Source organism: Anabrus simplex, chromosome 3, assembly GCF_040414725.1.
Source record: "Anabrus simplex isolate iqAnaSimp1 chromosome 3, ASM4041472v1, whole genome shotgun sequence".
In the NCBI taxonomy this organism is placed as follows: Eukaryota; Metazoa; Arthropoda; class Insecta; order Orthoptera; family Tettigoniidae; genus Anabrus; species Anabrus simplex.
Genome location: NC_090267.1, coordinates 377,714,917 through 377,731,465, shown reverse-complemented (window position 1 = coordinate 377,731,465; position 16,549 = coordinate 377,714,917).

The window sequence follows — 16,549 nt, the reverse complement described above, 5'->3', positions numbered from 1 at the left end:
AAATCTACTTAGGTATAATCAGACCTCAAAAACATCCTTAATCATTAAATTCACTATACATCTCAAAAGGAAACCAGACCATCTTTCATAATTTATAATCACTCCAGATAACACCTGGCCAACTCCTACCCCTAAAAAAAATCACACTTCACACTAAATTCACTATACATTTTAAATCCAATTCACCCTACATATTGGGTCCTCATAGTCACTATAACTTACTCCTTCTTAACCAATCGAACCATCTTACCTTATATCAGTTCCCCTACATACTAACAGTAACAGTACTTTTTAGTTAGTGTTAATCTATTTTCATTTCTTTCTGCCACATGCTTCTTAAAATACAGAAGAACTTGGCTACTTTTCCTGGGGTGCTCCATTCTTTATTTAGAAATTTTGTTATTGTATAAAATTCCTTTTCTCTTTCTACTTTTAATTTATATTCATCCCCAAAATATTTAGTTCTAAGTGCACTATTTTCCTTACATCTTCTGAATAGATGAGCCTCTTCCATTATTTCTCCACATAATAAACAAGGATTTTCATTACGATTCTCTCTCAGTCCCTTATTTTTGTAATACCCCATTAGCCACCACACCACAACTCTTAGTTCTCTATTTGGGAGTCTTTCTTTTCTTACTGACATATTTTGAATAATTCCACAAAATTCTGCTAGTGTTCTTTTGGTTTCACATTCTGCCCTAATCATCTGTTTTTCTATGTCCCTCACTCTGATCGTTAATTCCTTGATGAAACTTTTCTTTTTACTGTTCATCTCTTTATCCCAGTATTCTCCCATTCCTATTCTGTCTAGCATATTTTTCACTTTCGAGACCCAATAATCATCAATTAGGTGTTTCATCTGGTGTTGGTATGCTAGGTTCAATATTTCTCTCCCCTTTCCCCTTCTCTATCTTAACCAATATTTTACTACTTTCTTGCTTATATCTGCTAGGATGCTGATATCTTCACATAAACTTCTAGCTCCACTATTTGTTGTACATTCTGGTAGACCCATTATTATTTTACAGAATTTATTACTTATTACGTCTAATTCTTTCTTTATCTACTTCAATACCCCATATTTCTGCACTATACAGTGATCTTGATATCACAAGACCATTAAAAACATTTTTGCGTATCTTGTATTCCATATTTGGCATCTTCCTCTCTAAAGACCTTATACTTGATAGGGCGGACAGTCTTTCAATTTGGCACGTCTTATCTGTTCCTTCCACATCCCGTTCGATGTTGAATAATACCAGTAAATACACGGATTTGTAATAATGCAAGCACATTAAATTTAATACCAAAACAAGGAATGGCTGTATCGACGCTCCATTAAGCAACGAAGTTAAGCAATAGTGTGTATAGACAGTACTTGGGACGAAGAGAAATGCTGTTTTGGTCTTCTCTAATTGAGCATGGTATACCGATGGGATTTTAAACTTTTTGCGATACATGAATATTTCAAGGGGCTGCAGGGTTCTGTACATTGTCATCTAGTATGAAGGTATCATATGTCCGGCTCCATGGCTAAGTGGTTAGTGTGCTTACCTTTGGTCACAACGGTCTCGGGTTCGATTCCCGGCAGGGTCGGAAATTTTAACCATAATTAGTTAATTTCGCTGGTACGGGGGCTGGGTGTATGTGTCGTCTTCATCATCATTTCATCCTCATCATGACGCGCAGGTCGTCTACGAGTGTCAATCCAAAAGAGGTGCACCTGGGGAGCCGAACATCTCCTCGGACACTCCCGGCACCAAAAGCCATACGTCATTTTTTTAACGCTACCCATTGTTTCTGATGGATTATATTATATTATATTATATTATATTATATTATATTATATTATATTATATTATATTATATTATATTATATTATATTATATTATATTATATTATATTATATTATATTATATTATTAGCCGGCCCCGTGGTGTAGGGTAGCGTGCCTGCCTCATACCCGGAGGCCGGCCAGGTCAGGGAATTTTACCTGGACCTGAGGGCTGGTTCGAGGTCCACTCAGCCTAAGTGATTAGAATTGAGGAGCTAACTGATGGTGAGATAGTGGCCCGGGTCTAGAAAACCAAGAATAACGGCCGAGAGGATTCGTCGTGCTGACCAAACGACACCTCGTAATCTGCAGGCCTTCGGGCTGAGCAGCGGTCGCTTGGTAGGCCAAGGCCCTTCAAGGGCTGTAAGGACATGGGGTTTGGTTTGGTTTTTTATATTATATTATTACTAGCAATTGTACCCGTGCTTCGCTACGGTACTCCAGATTGTATACGGATATCGAAGTAAATTACTGTACATGAAGTTAATAATAATTTTTGAATTGCATGTAAATTGGCGTTATCCGAAAAAGAGCATAGGGAGGTCCGCAGACGATGTTACCAATGTAAAGTGCGAGTTGTGATGATAACGACAGGTGCACTTTTCTACCACAATACATTATGTTTTAGAAACGTTGAATAGGGTGAAATTTGTGTAAGATTTTCACACAGTGCATTACTCTTCAGATACATATGCGACAGAGTCAAACGTAGAATTTGGCTCACATATGGCTACTGAGTGGGCCAATATTCGTGTAGAATTTGATGATCCCATCTTTCCTATAAGTGAATCAAACCACCAATTGTACGTGTACAAAGTGCAAAATTGAGGTAAATCCAGAAATAGAGAAAAATTTAATGTATAAGGGATAGAGATACGACAAAAGGTCATAGGACCGAAGTTGTAGATCACTCTAAATTGAACGGAGATTGTGCCATCCGTTTTGTGATACGACTTACCGTTTAGCCACGAAATACATCGAAAGGAAGGACTGCACCGTCATTAAAATTGCCTCCATATTTCGATATTTTTCGGGGGTAAAAATAAAATTTTTAAACATCTCGTAAATTTTCCGTCGATTACATGCTAAAAGCTATAATTCTGCAAAATTTCAAATTTCAAACTTGTCTGGGAGATTGTGCTGCGATCTTGATATGGGGGAGTTGGTTAAAAATCAGGACTTAAAGGAAACTTTTAAGCCCATAAAACCTGTAGGTTCTGGATAAATATCACCGACTGTGTTCTTATGCAGGTTTGAAACTCCCAGCATGTACCCCTCAGAGAATTATGAGAATTTGAGATTTTTCTAGGAATCCTGAAGTCATCAGGTTGTCTGGTACCATATTTTAAATTTCTAAGATGCCTAGAATGGTCTCACTAATTTACGTCTGGAACATACACACGTCCATTATCTCGGTCATTTTTGACAATTTATTTTTTCACCCTTTCTCACCCCATATGCCAAAGGGGGCTGAAGTTAGACTTTAAACATCCGGAATGTTACTATTCATCTCAGCGACCCGGAAAACTGTGGATTCGGCGGTATATTCGATTACTATTATATCTCACTCCCACTTCCCCCACCCTAAAGGGGGCTACACTTTGAGTTTTAAAAAATCGGAATGTTACTATTCATCTCAGAGACCCCGAAAAGTATGGATTCGACACTACTTTCGATGATTTGTATATCTCAGTCCCCTTGCCCGCCCCCCCCCTAAGGGTTCCTGGGTGTTTTACCCCCATGTGGTTCGTCTCCTGAAACTAAAAGTTCAGAGTGTCACTATTCACCTCAGCGACTATGTATTCGACACTATTATTTCTATATATCATTATTTCACTCTCCCATCGCCCCCCACCACGAAGGGGGCTGAACTTGGACTTTAAAAAATTCCGGAGTGTCACTGTTCATCTCAGCGACCCCGAAAAATATGGATTCGACACTATTTTCGATTATTTTTATATCTCAGCCCCCTCGCCCCTCCCCTGCCCATAAGGGTTCCTGGGCTGTCTTACCCCCACGTGGTTTGTCTCCTGATACTAAAAATCCGGAGTGTACAATTCACCTCGGCGACCCCGAAAATTATGTATTCGACACTATTTCCGTTTAATTTTATATATCACTCCCCCTCGCACCACCCCCAAGGGGGTTGAACTTTAACTTTTTAAAAAATCCGGAGTGTCACTATTCATCTCAGCGACCCCCAAAAGTATGGATTCGACAGTATTTTCGTTAATTTGTTTATCTGACCCCTCGCCCCCCCCCCCAGCCCCTATGGGTTCCTGGGCTTTCTTACCCCCACGTTGTTTGTCTCCTGATACTAAAAATCCAGAGTATACAATTCACTTCGGCGATTCCCGAAAACTATGTATTCGACATTATTTTCGATTAATTTTTATATATCACTCCCCCATCGCCCCCCATGCCAAAGGGAGCTGAACTTTGACATTTGAAAAATGGGGAGTGTCACTGTTCATCTCAGCGGCCCCGAAAACTGTGGATTCGGCACTTTTTCGATTATTTTTATACCTTGACCCCCCTGACCCCCCACCCCTAAGGGAGTTACTGATGGCTTACCCCCACAGTGTCCGACTCATTGGCTGAACGGTCAGCGTACTGGCCTTCGGTTCAGAGGGTCCGAGATTCGATTCCAGGCCGGGTCGGGGATTTTAACCTTAATTGGTTAATTCCAATGGCACGGGGCTGGGTGTATGTGTTGTCTTCATCATCATTTCATCCTCATCACGACGCGCAGGTCACCTACGGGATGTCAAATAGAAAGACCTGCACCTGGCGAGCCGAACTCGTCCTGGGGTTTCCCGGCACTAAAATCCATACGACATTTCATTTCATATCCCCACAGTGCTCGTCTGCAGATAGTAAGTCATAAGTGTACGAGGTTTGGATGAAATTGCTCCAGTGGTTTAGGAGGAGATGTTATTTACACGCACACATACATGCACACATCAATTTTTATATATAGTAAGAAGAAGAAGATTATGCTTGCTTTATTATTACATAGAGAAATTTTATTTTGAACACTGCAGAGATCTAAACTTAAACTGTATATCCGAAGAAATTATTCGAATCCGAGGAATGAATATTACTTCGCACGCGGCATGGCCAATCATGAGAATGGCTTCAATAATATTAGTCATCAGTTTTAGAGTCGTGTTCATTGCAGAGGGCAGGATTCTTATTCTTAAGAAGGATAATTGGTGCCACAACCGTCCGCTCTAAGATGTTCGAGGGTACTCCAGGTGACTCCAAGTCTTTCGAAGCTCTGCCGTGTAGTCGATAGACTTGTAACTGTGTAGAACATCAGGTAATTCTTGTAAAAGTTGCTTGTTGAAAGAAATGAATGACATGATATATGATAGCAAGAATGAAGAGGATGAAACCTGGCGCCGGCACATATGCCACTCCTCTCGAATAGCTCAAGACTTAACGTCCCGATCTGACGGACGAATCATCATCAACACCGTCATATGCCCTCAAGCCATATAAGACCAAAAACAGCTTCCTACGTCCTGGACGTAAAATGGCTCCTTGAATAATGTGTTCTCTACCTATCTTATGTACGTTGCCTAGCGACAGCGACTCTATGCATTTAATCTTCGTGACAGCACGTTGGATTGACATATCCCACTGCACGTTTTCCGATGGTTTTTCGTTCATAACTCACCAACGAAAGCGAAAATGAAAATTCCGGCTTCGAGGTGCATTCGGATCCCCTTCCATCTACCTATGTTCAAAATTTCAGATCTCTACGTGCTGTAGATTTTGCTGGGCATCGCGCACAGACAGACAGACAGACAGACAGACAGACAGACAGACAGACAAACACTTCCTTTTATAATATTATTATAGATCAGAATACATCACAGTCGGTAAATATACCAGTGGCAATGATCACTTACAGGAGTATGATAATGAAGTCAACTTAAAACAAGCTTAACATCAACTCAGCCATATACAAATTCACACGTGCCTGAAATAATTCAGATGCCTTAATACCTCAGTACTGCGATCTACAGTGGATTGAGCGTTACATTAAAACATGACACCATCACAGAAATGTACACACAATTTACAGAATGCTGGAGTCTATTCTTGAATCACCTTACAGTTTTGGGAAAAGGCTCTAAGACAGCTGCTGGTAATAAATACCAATAATCAATTCCCCGATTTACGAATAAATATTTACCATAGCTTTCTGCGATGTAGCCTACATTTTACATTATTCGGATGATCTGTCTTCCTTACGTAACAGAGCTTTTCTAGTCGATTGTTCATCTCTCCCCCAAGGTGGCTTATTCGTATAAGCATTACAAATGGCACATGACCGTGTTCGTTTGCTTCTAATTTCCAGCGTCCCACACTCATACACGTCACACTTCTAGTAGGATCGAAATCATTCAGCACGTATCTCGCAGCCTTTCGCAGTACAACCTCAAGTTCATTAAACAGTTCTGTTTGGTATGGGTCCCATGCGGCTGCTCCATATTCCAGGACTAGCCTAATGAGTGACATACAGTGTTATTCACCTAAGATATTACACGAAAATAACGTCTGAACCATTAAAAGATATCGTTATTCTCTTTTCATATTCGTCAATGATACCCAGGGGCTTTAAAATAATGTGCTATGTATTCTCATGGGGTGATTAATAACCGAGATATTGATACTAACTCCATATTTTTAAATGGAACGGCACAAATTCATACAACTGTCCTAAAAGATCAGTGGCGTACAAGTTCAAATATGTAAGTATTTTAAAAAATTGGACAGTTACTTTTTGAGATATCAGTAAGACCAGCATGCGAGGTCATGCATGCCGCATCAGACGGCGTGCAGTCGGGCAAGGACATACTGGCGCGCAAGCAGTTTCCTGGATGTCATTCCAGCAATAGAACGGATACCAGGCATGCAAGCATTTCGTACACATATGATGGATTTGACAGGCGAACTCATGACAGTGTGTTTCATGGTGTCCCATTTTCAACACCAGGTAAAAGCCGGATTGGTACCTTTGAGATAGGTCACGGCCGACGACCTTTCTAAATCCTTCCCATTCCCATCTGTGAGGAAAGACGTCAAACTGGACGCAACTTGTTACACATGGATTTCAAAACCAAAAAACTTCAAACACCCTGCCCCGATGTGTTCTGCAGTCATACAATAACGTTGCACACCCAGGGTATGTTACGGTACATCCCATTATGTGTACGATAGTTTACAGTACATGCCTGGTATCCCTTCTGCGGCTGGAATCAATGCTAGGAAACAGGTTGCGCGCCAGTACGTCCTTGGCCGACCACTTGCTGTCTGATGCGGCACGCGAAAGTCCAAACGCGGTTTTATTGATATCTCAAAAAGTAACCGTCCAATTTTGAAAATTCTTACATATTTGAACTTGTACGCAGTTAAACGTTTAGGCCATCTGTATGCATTTTTGCAGTTCCATTTTAAAATATTCATTTAGTATCAATATTTCGATTATTAATCACCCCGTGAGAATGCTTCACATTATTTTATAAGCCCCTGGGTATCATTTACGAATATGAAAAGAGAATACCTATTTTTTAATGGTTTAGACGTTATTTCCGTGTAACATCTTAGGTGAATAACCCTGTATAGCCCAGCGCATTCACCTGGGAACTGCTGTCCTTTAGCACTGTCATCACGAAGTGTAAGGACTTGTACGCTTTAGAAATTAAACTTCCTGCGTGATTGTCCCATTTTAGATCTCTCTTTACGTGGATTCCTAGGTACTTGCATGAATCACGCTCTACAGAAGCGTCCGATCCAAGGCAGTATTGAAAGTCTCCTTGCCTATGTTCCTTTCTCATTCTTATAAGACGGCATTTTCAAGAATTTGTTTTCATTTTGTTATCGAGTGCCCACTTATGGAGTATATTTAGTATATTTAGATCGGCTTGTAATAACCTATTATCGCCAGCATTCTGTATTTTTCTGTATATGATATAATAGTCCGCGAACAATCTGCAGCCACTTCGAATTTTGTTCGATAGATCGGTGATAAACGCCCGAAATAGAAGTGGCCCTATAACACTACCCTGTACTACTCCCGTCGTTATAGAAACTTCGTCGGAGTATTTATTTCGCTCCTTTACTCTCTATAGCCGGCCCCGTAGTGTAGGGTTAGCGTGCCTGCCTCTCACCCGGAGGCCCCGGGTTCGATTCCCGGCCAGGTCAGAAATTTTTACCTGGACCTGAGGGCTGGTTCGAGGTCCACTCAGCCTACGTGATTATAACTGAGGAGCTATATGACGGTGATATAGCGGCCCCGGTCTAGAAAGCCAAAAATAACGGCCGAGAGGATTCGTCGTGCTGACCACACGACACCTCGTCTGCAGGCCTTCGAGCTGAGCAACGGTCTCTTGGTACGCCAGGGCCCTTCAAGGGCTGTAGTGCCATGGGGGGTTTACTCTCTACATGTGGTCTGTCAAAAATTCCCGGGTTCTCAAAACCATTTTATCAATGTTTGTTTCTACCAATTTTCGGATCAGAATATCATGTGTTACTACATCGAGTTCTTTAACGAAATCAATTACAATAGCATCAACTTGCACATCTTTGTCTAACGACTCCCTAATGTCTTGAAAGAGCGACCAACATCTGGCTCTGCCAGCAAAAAACTTTCCTAAACCATGTTACCGGCCATTAATCCACGAAATGTTCTCTCATTGTCCCCTTAGATATTTTGAATCGAGGTGTTCTATTTATTTGCATACAATACACGTAAGGTTAATGGGTCTATAGCTGTCCATTAGCAGTCTGTTGGCCCCTTTAAAAAAATTGAGACTACAGTTGCTTTCTTCCAGTCATCTGGAATTTGCGTATTGTTGAGAGAGACAAACTGCATTTCCAAATACATCGCCGTTTCAGAACCTCCCCAAGCAAAATTATCAGGCCTTGTCAATTTATTTTGCCTGAAGTTCTTAATTCCTTCCTGCATTCTTCTACGACTAATTTGTAAGGCAGAGCAAGGTGTTATCGACAATATCTATCGCTAGGCTGTTCTACTCACTAATACACGTTCCCATACAGATAATAATTCACTAGCTATTTGTATATTGTCAGTAGTTACCTCAGCTTCCCTGAATGTTATCATTGACACATTACGGCTGGCTCCTTCCCTTTTCCTATCTTAGAATTTTTTCACCCATTTTCCTGAGAGGAAGTGTACATTTCATATATTTGTCATGAGCAGCTTTCTTTTTGGAAGAGAGTTTTTTGGAGTGTTTGTGAAACCTATTCATATGCTCCGAACCAAATTGCCTTTCATTGTGTGCTTTCCTTACTTTCCTGTTAAGGCTCCTAATTTTTCTATTAAAATATTCCGGATCTGGGTTCCGATTTAGTAATTTAGAGAGCACACTCTGCTCAATATCCCAATTAATAATAGTAACGAAAATATCTCGCATTACGTTTATATGCCCGTCTTCTGATGTCCTTCTATGTAATATTTGCCATAGAAACTCTTGGAAATTAAATGGGTCAGCTTTACTGAACTGGTTTAATTTTATTTTCTCTTTATTTTATAGTTTAGTGTTTAAGGGATATCTAATATTTAATTCTGCAGCAGAGTGGTCGCTAATTCCTGGTAATGCCATACAGCTAATGTGTAAGTCTTTGGGTCTTAAAAAATAAAAATCTAAAGTGTTGTTTCCTCTAGTAGGGAAGTCTACTACTTGGGTAAAACCATGATCCCTTATTAGCTTGTTTAACGAGACCTGAATGTAGCCCCTTCCCATAGTGTCGCCAGATCAATTTGTGTTTGGAAGATTGAAGTCACCTGCACTTCTAAAACTGTTCTGCATATTGTTGCTTGTACACGTAACATCGCACAGCCTATTGAGTACCAACAAGTTGTTACTAGGCGCCCTATACCGAGAGGTCCACCAGCTCCTTGCGATCCAGTTGTATTACATCCCTTCACGTTTACTACAATTCTGAAACACATCGGTCCCCCTCCCCAAACCGGGGTAATATAACGAGATATGTGTTTACGGGCTAGAAGACAGCAGAAATCGTGAGTGCCACTATTAATTCATTATGGGTACCTAACTCGAATGAACCCGTAAAATGAGTACCGATACGCAGAACACGTACTTCAAAACAGGACGTGGACGCACAGACCGAGAGCACGGTACTGTATAGGCTGGGAAGTGGGCACCGTATGGCAAGTGTCGCAGTAGCTCACATGGCAAGCTGACGGGGAGATATGTGATTGTGGACAGTGCTCCAGATAGGAAGTTCGGATCCCACATAAGAATTCAAGATCGTCAAATAGGTGCCTATAGGTAAATGTTTTCGAAACTGCTTGAATACCTCCGACACGATCAATTAATCTTTAACTTCCAAAACACGCATTAGTTTCGTTATTGTACCAACTGTCCAAGTGACTAATGATGACACATTCATTCCAAGCAAATACCATTAAAACAATACAAAAATATTCACAACATAATAGATCACTCGTTATTACAGAACTGAGTAAGCGAGTTCTTTCTCTGGTTACACGTATTGCATGGTATCTGTCACATTTCTAGTACAGAGCTTTGCCGATGCACAGCGTGCCCACCTATCGGTGGTTCTTGTTCCGGTAGACTTTATGATAAAAGTCTCGTGAACTGAAAATCTAATCACTGTGTGACGTAGTTCGTACAATGTCGGAGTCCAATCACATGATATCTTTGCGTCTGTAGCTTAGGAATCGCCAACTGAAACAATGTTGTTAAGATTGTTAAGCTTGTTTTGATGTGCAGTACTAAATTATTTCCTTGAAATCAGGCTCAAGAAACAAGATACAGTCTTAAAAATGGACTTCCATTGAGCCATTTCCCATAATCTTTTTATGATATTCGAAGAATAAAAAGGTTCTTTATTAGTTCAGTATTGGCAAGTGGCAAAAGACAGTTGTACGTCTTCTCACCGGGCTGTTCATTTTCTTTAATATCTACCCAGACGGTAGGGCCTAATAAGATGGTTCCTTTTAGAATCAGAATTTAAGAAAGATTTGGTAGAAAATTCTATTATTTGTTCTCTCTTCATTAGTTCTTAAGCTTCTTTGAAAACTTAATCGTTAATTTAATTTGCAGTGCAATTATTTTCTAGTTTCACGTTGAATAAAGTTCTTATGTCCACCTCTGTGGAGTTGTGGTTAGTGTGATGAGCTGTCATCCCCGGTGGCCCGGCTTCGATTCCCGGCTCTGTCATAAAATTTGAAAAGTGGTACGAAGGCTGAACCTACCCAGACGGTAGAGCCCTGATAAGATAATTCCTTCTGGAATCAGAATTTAAGGAAAAATTGGTAGAAAATTCGATTAATTGCTCTCTCTTCATTGATTCTTAAGATTCTTTGAAAACGTAATCGTTAATTTAATTTGCAATGCAATTATTTTCTATTTTCACGTTGAAGGAAGTTCTTATGTCCACCTCCGTGGTGTTGTGGATAGTGTGATCAGCTGTCATCTCCGGAGACCCGGGTTCGATTCCCGGCTCTGTCATAAAATTTGAAAAGTGGTACAAGGGCTAGAACGCGGTCCACTCAGCCTCAACTGAGTAGAGTGGGTGGGGGTTGATTACCACCTCAGCCATCCTCAAAGTGGTATTCCGTGGTTTCCCCAGTTCTCCTTCAGGCAAATGCCGGGATGGTAGCTAACTTATCGCCACGGCCACTTCCTCCCGTATTCCTTGTTTATCCGTTCCGATCTTCCCATCCCCCCGACAAGGCCCCTGTTCAGCATTTCAGGTAAGTTCTCCAGTTGTATTTCCACAAACCCGAAGTCTCACGCTCCAGGACACTGCCCTTGAGGCGGTAGAGCTGGATCTCTCGCCGAGTCTGAGGGCAAAACCAACTCTGGAGGGTAAACGGATTAAGAAAGACAGAAGAAAGGAATTTCTTATAAGATAATATTTTGACACCTTTCAGAGACAATTTTCTCTTTCACGTTTTGGTAAAAGAGAAGCTCATATTTTAGGTAGGAAGTTACGCACAATTGGCTTCTTAGTAACTTTCTTCAATACACGCTTTTCAAAAATTTAGTTTCTTAACCATTGCTTTGAATATAGTAATTAAACCGTTCTAAACTCCAAGGTTGCTTATTTCTAGAAAAACATGCAACACTTCGAGGCTCATCACTGTCAAGGAAACCAGTGCTCTTCGTGAGGAATCTGGACATCGTATCTCAATTCAAATACCCGTGTAAGTGGTTTACCACGAGAGAGTCTTCTGCATGTGGAATATTTTGCCTTGAGGGCTGTTCATTTGAGCATACAACAGTTTGATCAATCTGCGGCTTTGTTCGGAAACTTACAAGGACATATATATTTGGCAACTTCAGCAGGAGCGTTTTCCAGTTTACTAGGAATGAACATGAATGTAAGACCTTGTTCATGAACGCAGCGGTGACTGATACATGAGGACCTACTTATTTTACTCGGCCACACACGGCTATAAAATTACGCGATATACATTTGCCTCCGTCAATATACTTGAAACAAATCTACCTAGGTGTAGATTTGAGTCAGCCAAGAAGATATTTTTTTTTTTTTTTTTGCTAGGGGCTTTACGTCGCACCGACACAGATAGGTCTTATGGCGACGATGGGACAGGAAAGGGCTAGGAATGTGAAGGAAGCGGCCGTGGCCTTAACTAAGGTACAGCCCCAGCATTTGCCTGGTGTGAAAATGGGAAACCACGGAAAACCATTTTCAGGGCTGCCGATAGTGGGATTCGAACCTACTATCTCCCGGATGCAAGCTCACAGCCGCGCGCCTCTACGCGCACGGCCAACTCGCCCGGTAGAAGATAGTTTCGTCCGCAATGGAAGCTGTCGAGATCGTTCTGCCATATATTTCAGCGCTATACAAATGATGGTGAATTGTATTGCAGCTTTTTCGGTTGAGAATGTGAGCATATATAAATGCACATAAATATTCCATACCAAGTTTTGGTCAAGCCATGATCCACAGAGTTATATCTGTAATACATTGTTTATGTAAATATGTGTTTACCGATCCATGTGGTCATCCCCAGTGCGGTCAATTGTCTCTATTTAAGAAATATATATAAGTTAATACACCATTATATTCTGTGGCCGTTCATAGTGTGTGATCCGTTATATTTAAAATGGGGATATTTATTACGAGCCGAATAAATCAACTTTACAGGACTAAAATTCATTACTTGGTCGGTAATCGAACTCGGGGCTCTCTGAACCGAAGACCATTACTTTGGTCAATCGGCCAAGGAATCAAAATCTAATGTCAAGGATAGTAATTAGTAATTACCATACGTGAACCTGATCCAAGACCGGTTTACGCAGCTCTATTCTTCAGACGCTCGATTTTTACGCTGAAGGTTGCGTCTTTGAATCCTCAAATGGTCATTCGGCATTTAATACGAGACACCTGTGCGAGTGGATTTACTGTCACTATGAAGTTCCAGTTCAAGGAAAAAATTCTCACTCCAATATCGTTTACAACTCATTGTAGTCAAAGAGACATTTATTATTATTATTATTATTATTATTATTATTATTATTATTATTATTATTATTATTATTATTACATTGTCTTTGGTAACTTCAGCACAGTCTTCATTTCTATTTATTTCGATAACAGTTTGAATGTACAAAATGTCTTCGAAGAATCGTGAGTGGGAGCCGTCTGTGTACACCAACAGCCATTAAGTGATCAGTGCAGACGGCGGAAAGGCAGAGTGATCTCTGAATCAGGCAGAAACTTTTGTCCTATAAGCTCCAAAGTGCATGCGACCTCTGGAATTCAATTTCTGTTTGTATTCTTGAAACCATTCCGCCCAGATGCATAACCGGAGTTAGAAACTTTAGATTTGTAATTCACAATGATGACTTCGAAAGCAATTTAAGAGTTACAAAGAGCAATATACCACGTCCTGGAAGGAAATTTGAATATTACAGTATACGAGGCGCACTCCTTAAAAGAACGGAAACTTCCATGAACATAGTAATTTAGCATATGAATCTGAAGTCGAGTGGAAAATGTAGGCCACTTGAAAACGGATGTGTGTATCGTCGAGAATTTCTGCGAACACTCAAGTTATTTTATTTTAAATAATGTTTCTGTAATACTTCAGAAGCATATAGCACGGAGTATATTTCATTCTTCAATGCTGTTTCTGACTAGATTACTATAACTTACTACTGAAATGAAATTAAGTATGGCTCTTGGTGCCGGGAGTGTCCGAGGTCATGTTCGGCTAGCCAGGTACAAGTCTTTTGATTTGACGCCAGCAGGCGACCTGCACGTCGTGATGAGTATGAAATTATGAAAAAGACGACACACACACACACACACACACACACACACACACACCCACCCAGTCCCCGTGCCAGAGGAATTAGCCAATTAAGGTTCAAATTCCCTAGCCTGCGGGGAATCGAACCCGGGACCCCTGTGACCAAAGGCCAGCATGCTAACCTTTTAGTCATGGAGCCGGACAACTTACTACTACTACTACTACTACTACTACTACAGAAAGCATATTCAGAACAGAATATAAATGCCCTTGAAAAAGTATAAGATAAAAGGCTTCCACAATCCGCAAATTCGTCAGCAAGTGTGAGAGAGTTGTTACCTCTAAACCCGGTCGTCTTTGCCGCAGGAATTAACTTGGTCCTTATTTTTGGTGCAGGCTGAGTGAACTTAGGGCCAGGAGCCTCTCCAGAAATGGAACTCTTGAAATGTTTCGAATTCCTGACGGGGAATCGAACCCGCGTCCTTCCAGGTGAACCTAGAACGACTTTAACACCTCCAGTTGGCATCTACTACTACTACTACTACTACATTTTTGCTATTGGCTTTATGTCGCACCGACACAGATAGGTCTTATGGTGACGATAGGATAGGAAAGGCCTGGGAGTTGGAAGGAAGCGGCCGTGGCCTTAAGGTACAGGCCCAGCATTTGCCTGGTGTGAAAACGGGAAACCACGGAAAATCATCTTCAGGGCTGCCGACAGTGGGATTCGAACTGACTATCTCCCGGATGCAAGCTCACGGCCGCGTGCCTCTAACCGCACGGCCAACTCGCTCGCTACTACTACTCATAGGACAGTGAGTCGCGGTTTTGATTGACGCCATTTAGACAGCCTGCGTAACCATTTTTAAAACATTTTGCTTTAGGCCTACGTCGCACCGCCACAAATAGTTCTCATGGCAACGATGGGATAGGAAAGGGCTAGGCGTGGGAAGGAAACGGCCGTGGCCTTAATTAAGGCACAGACCCATCATTCACCTTGTGTTAAAATGGGAAACCACGGAAAACCATCGTCAGGGCTGCCAACAGTAGGAATCGAACCCACTATGTCCCGAATGCAAGTTGACAGCTACCTGACTCAAACCACGCAGCCACTCGCTCGGCACTGTCAATTTCAACGTTCCGTTTAACTCCACCAGATGGCAGAGAAACCAAAGCTCTAACAAAATTGATATTATTGGTTTTATGTCCCACAAATTATTTTCATAAGTTTTCGAAAACGCTGATCTCTCTGAAATTTTGTTTCCCAGAAATTTCTGTTTACGCCAGCCCCGAGGTGTAGGGAGAGTGAACCTACCTCTTACACAGAGGCCCTGGGGTCGATTCCCGGTCGGTCTAGAGATTTTCGTTCTGTACTGGGGAAAGGAACGGGGTTCATTCAGTCAGGCCAACTGAGGAGGTGTCTGATACGAAAGGCAGCGGAGGTGAGGATGTTATCGCGTAACCACGTGGCAGGCCACCAATCTAGGCATTCACAGGCGAAGGCCGTATTAGACTGTTGAGACTTTTTGCTAGGAGTTCTTACAAGTGTCGGTGAATATATCAACACGGATCGGGTGTATTTGAGTATCTTCAAATACCACTGGACTGAGCCAGGATCAAACCAGCTAACCTGAGCTCAGATAGCTCGTGCTGCACTGTCTGAGCCCTCAGCCCGGCAGACGAGAAGTCTATATGGTATATTAATGCTCTATTAGCTTTCATGGTTGCTTGGCATTAATTGCAAACACAGTTTCGGGATTTTACACCGTGGTGTACAGTAGGTTTCCGATGTATAGTTGCATTACTCACTTCCATAACGACATCAAAAACTGTGCTAGAAATAAGTTAACCCCGTGTGGATGGGAGACGCAGACGAAGAATACACGCACACTATCTCCTGCTTGTCGTAAGAGGAGACTAAGAGGGGCGACCAAGGGATGATCAAATTAGAACCATGAGACTCTTTGTAAATAAGTACCATCACGCAGGGAACACCATGGGTCATCTTTACTTGCGAGTAGTACCACTGTGTTCGGCACACAGTAGGTTTGTGTAAGGGTACCCGTGATTAGTACCACTGTATGCGGAACACCACGGCCTTACGTTACCTGTAATTAGTACCATTATGTAACACCACGGGTCTGGGCGTTGCCTGTGATTACTACCGCTATATGAGCGACACCATGGTTCTGCGTCGGCGATGATTAGTACCCACTATGTGAGAAACACCAAGGGATAGCCCGAGTTCCTGTGATAAGTACATCTAAATGAGTAACACCATAGGTTTTCGTTGCCTGTAAGTGGCACCGCAGTGTGAGAAGCAACATAGGTCTGCATTACATGCGCGTATTACATCATTTGCAGGTAGTACCATAATGTGTGAAATATCGTGAGTCTACGCTACT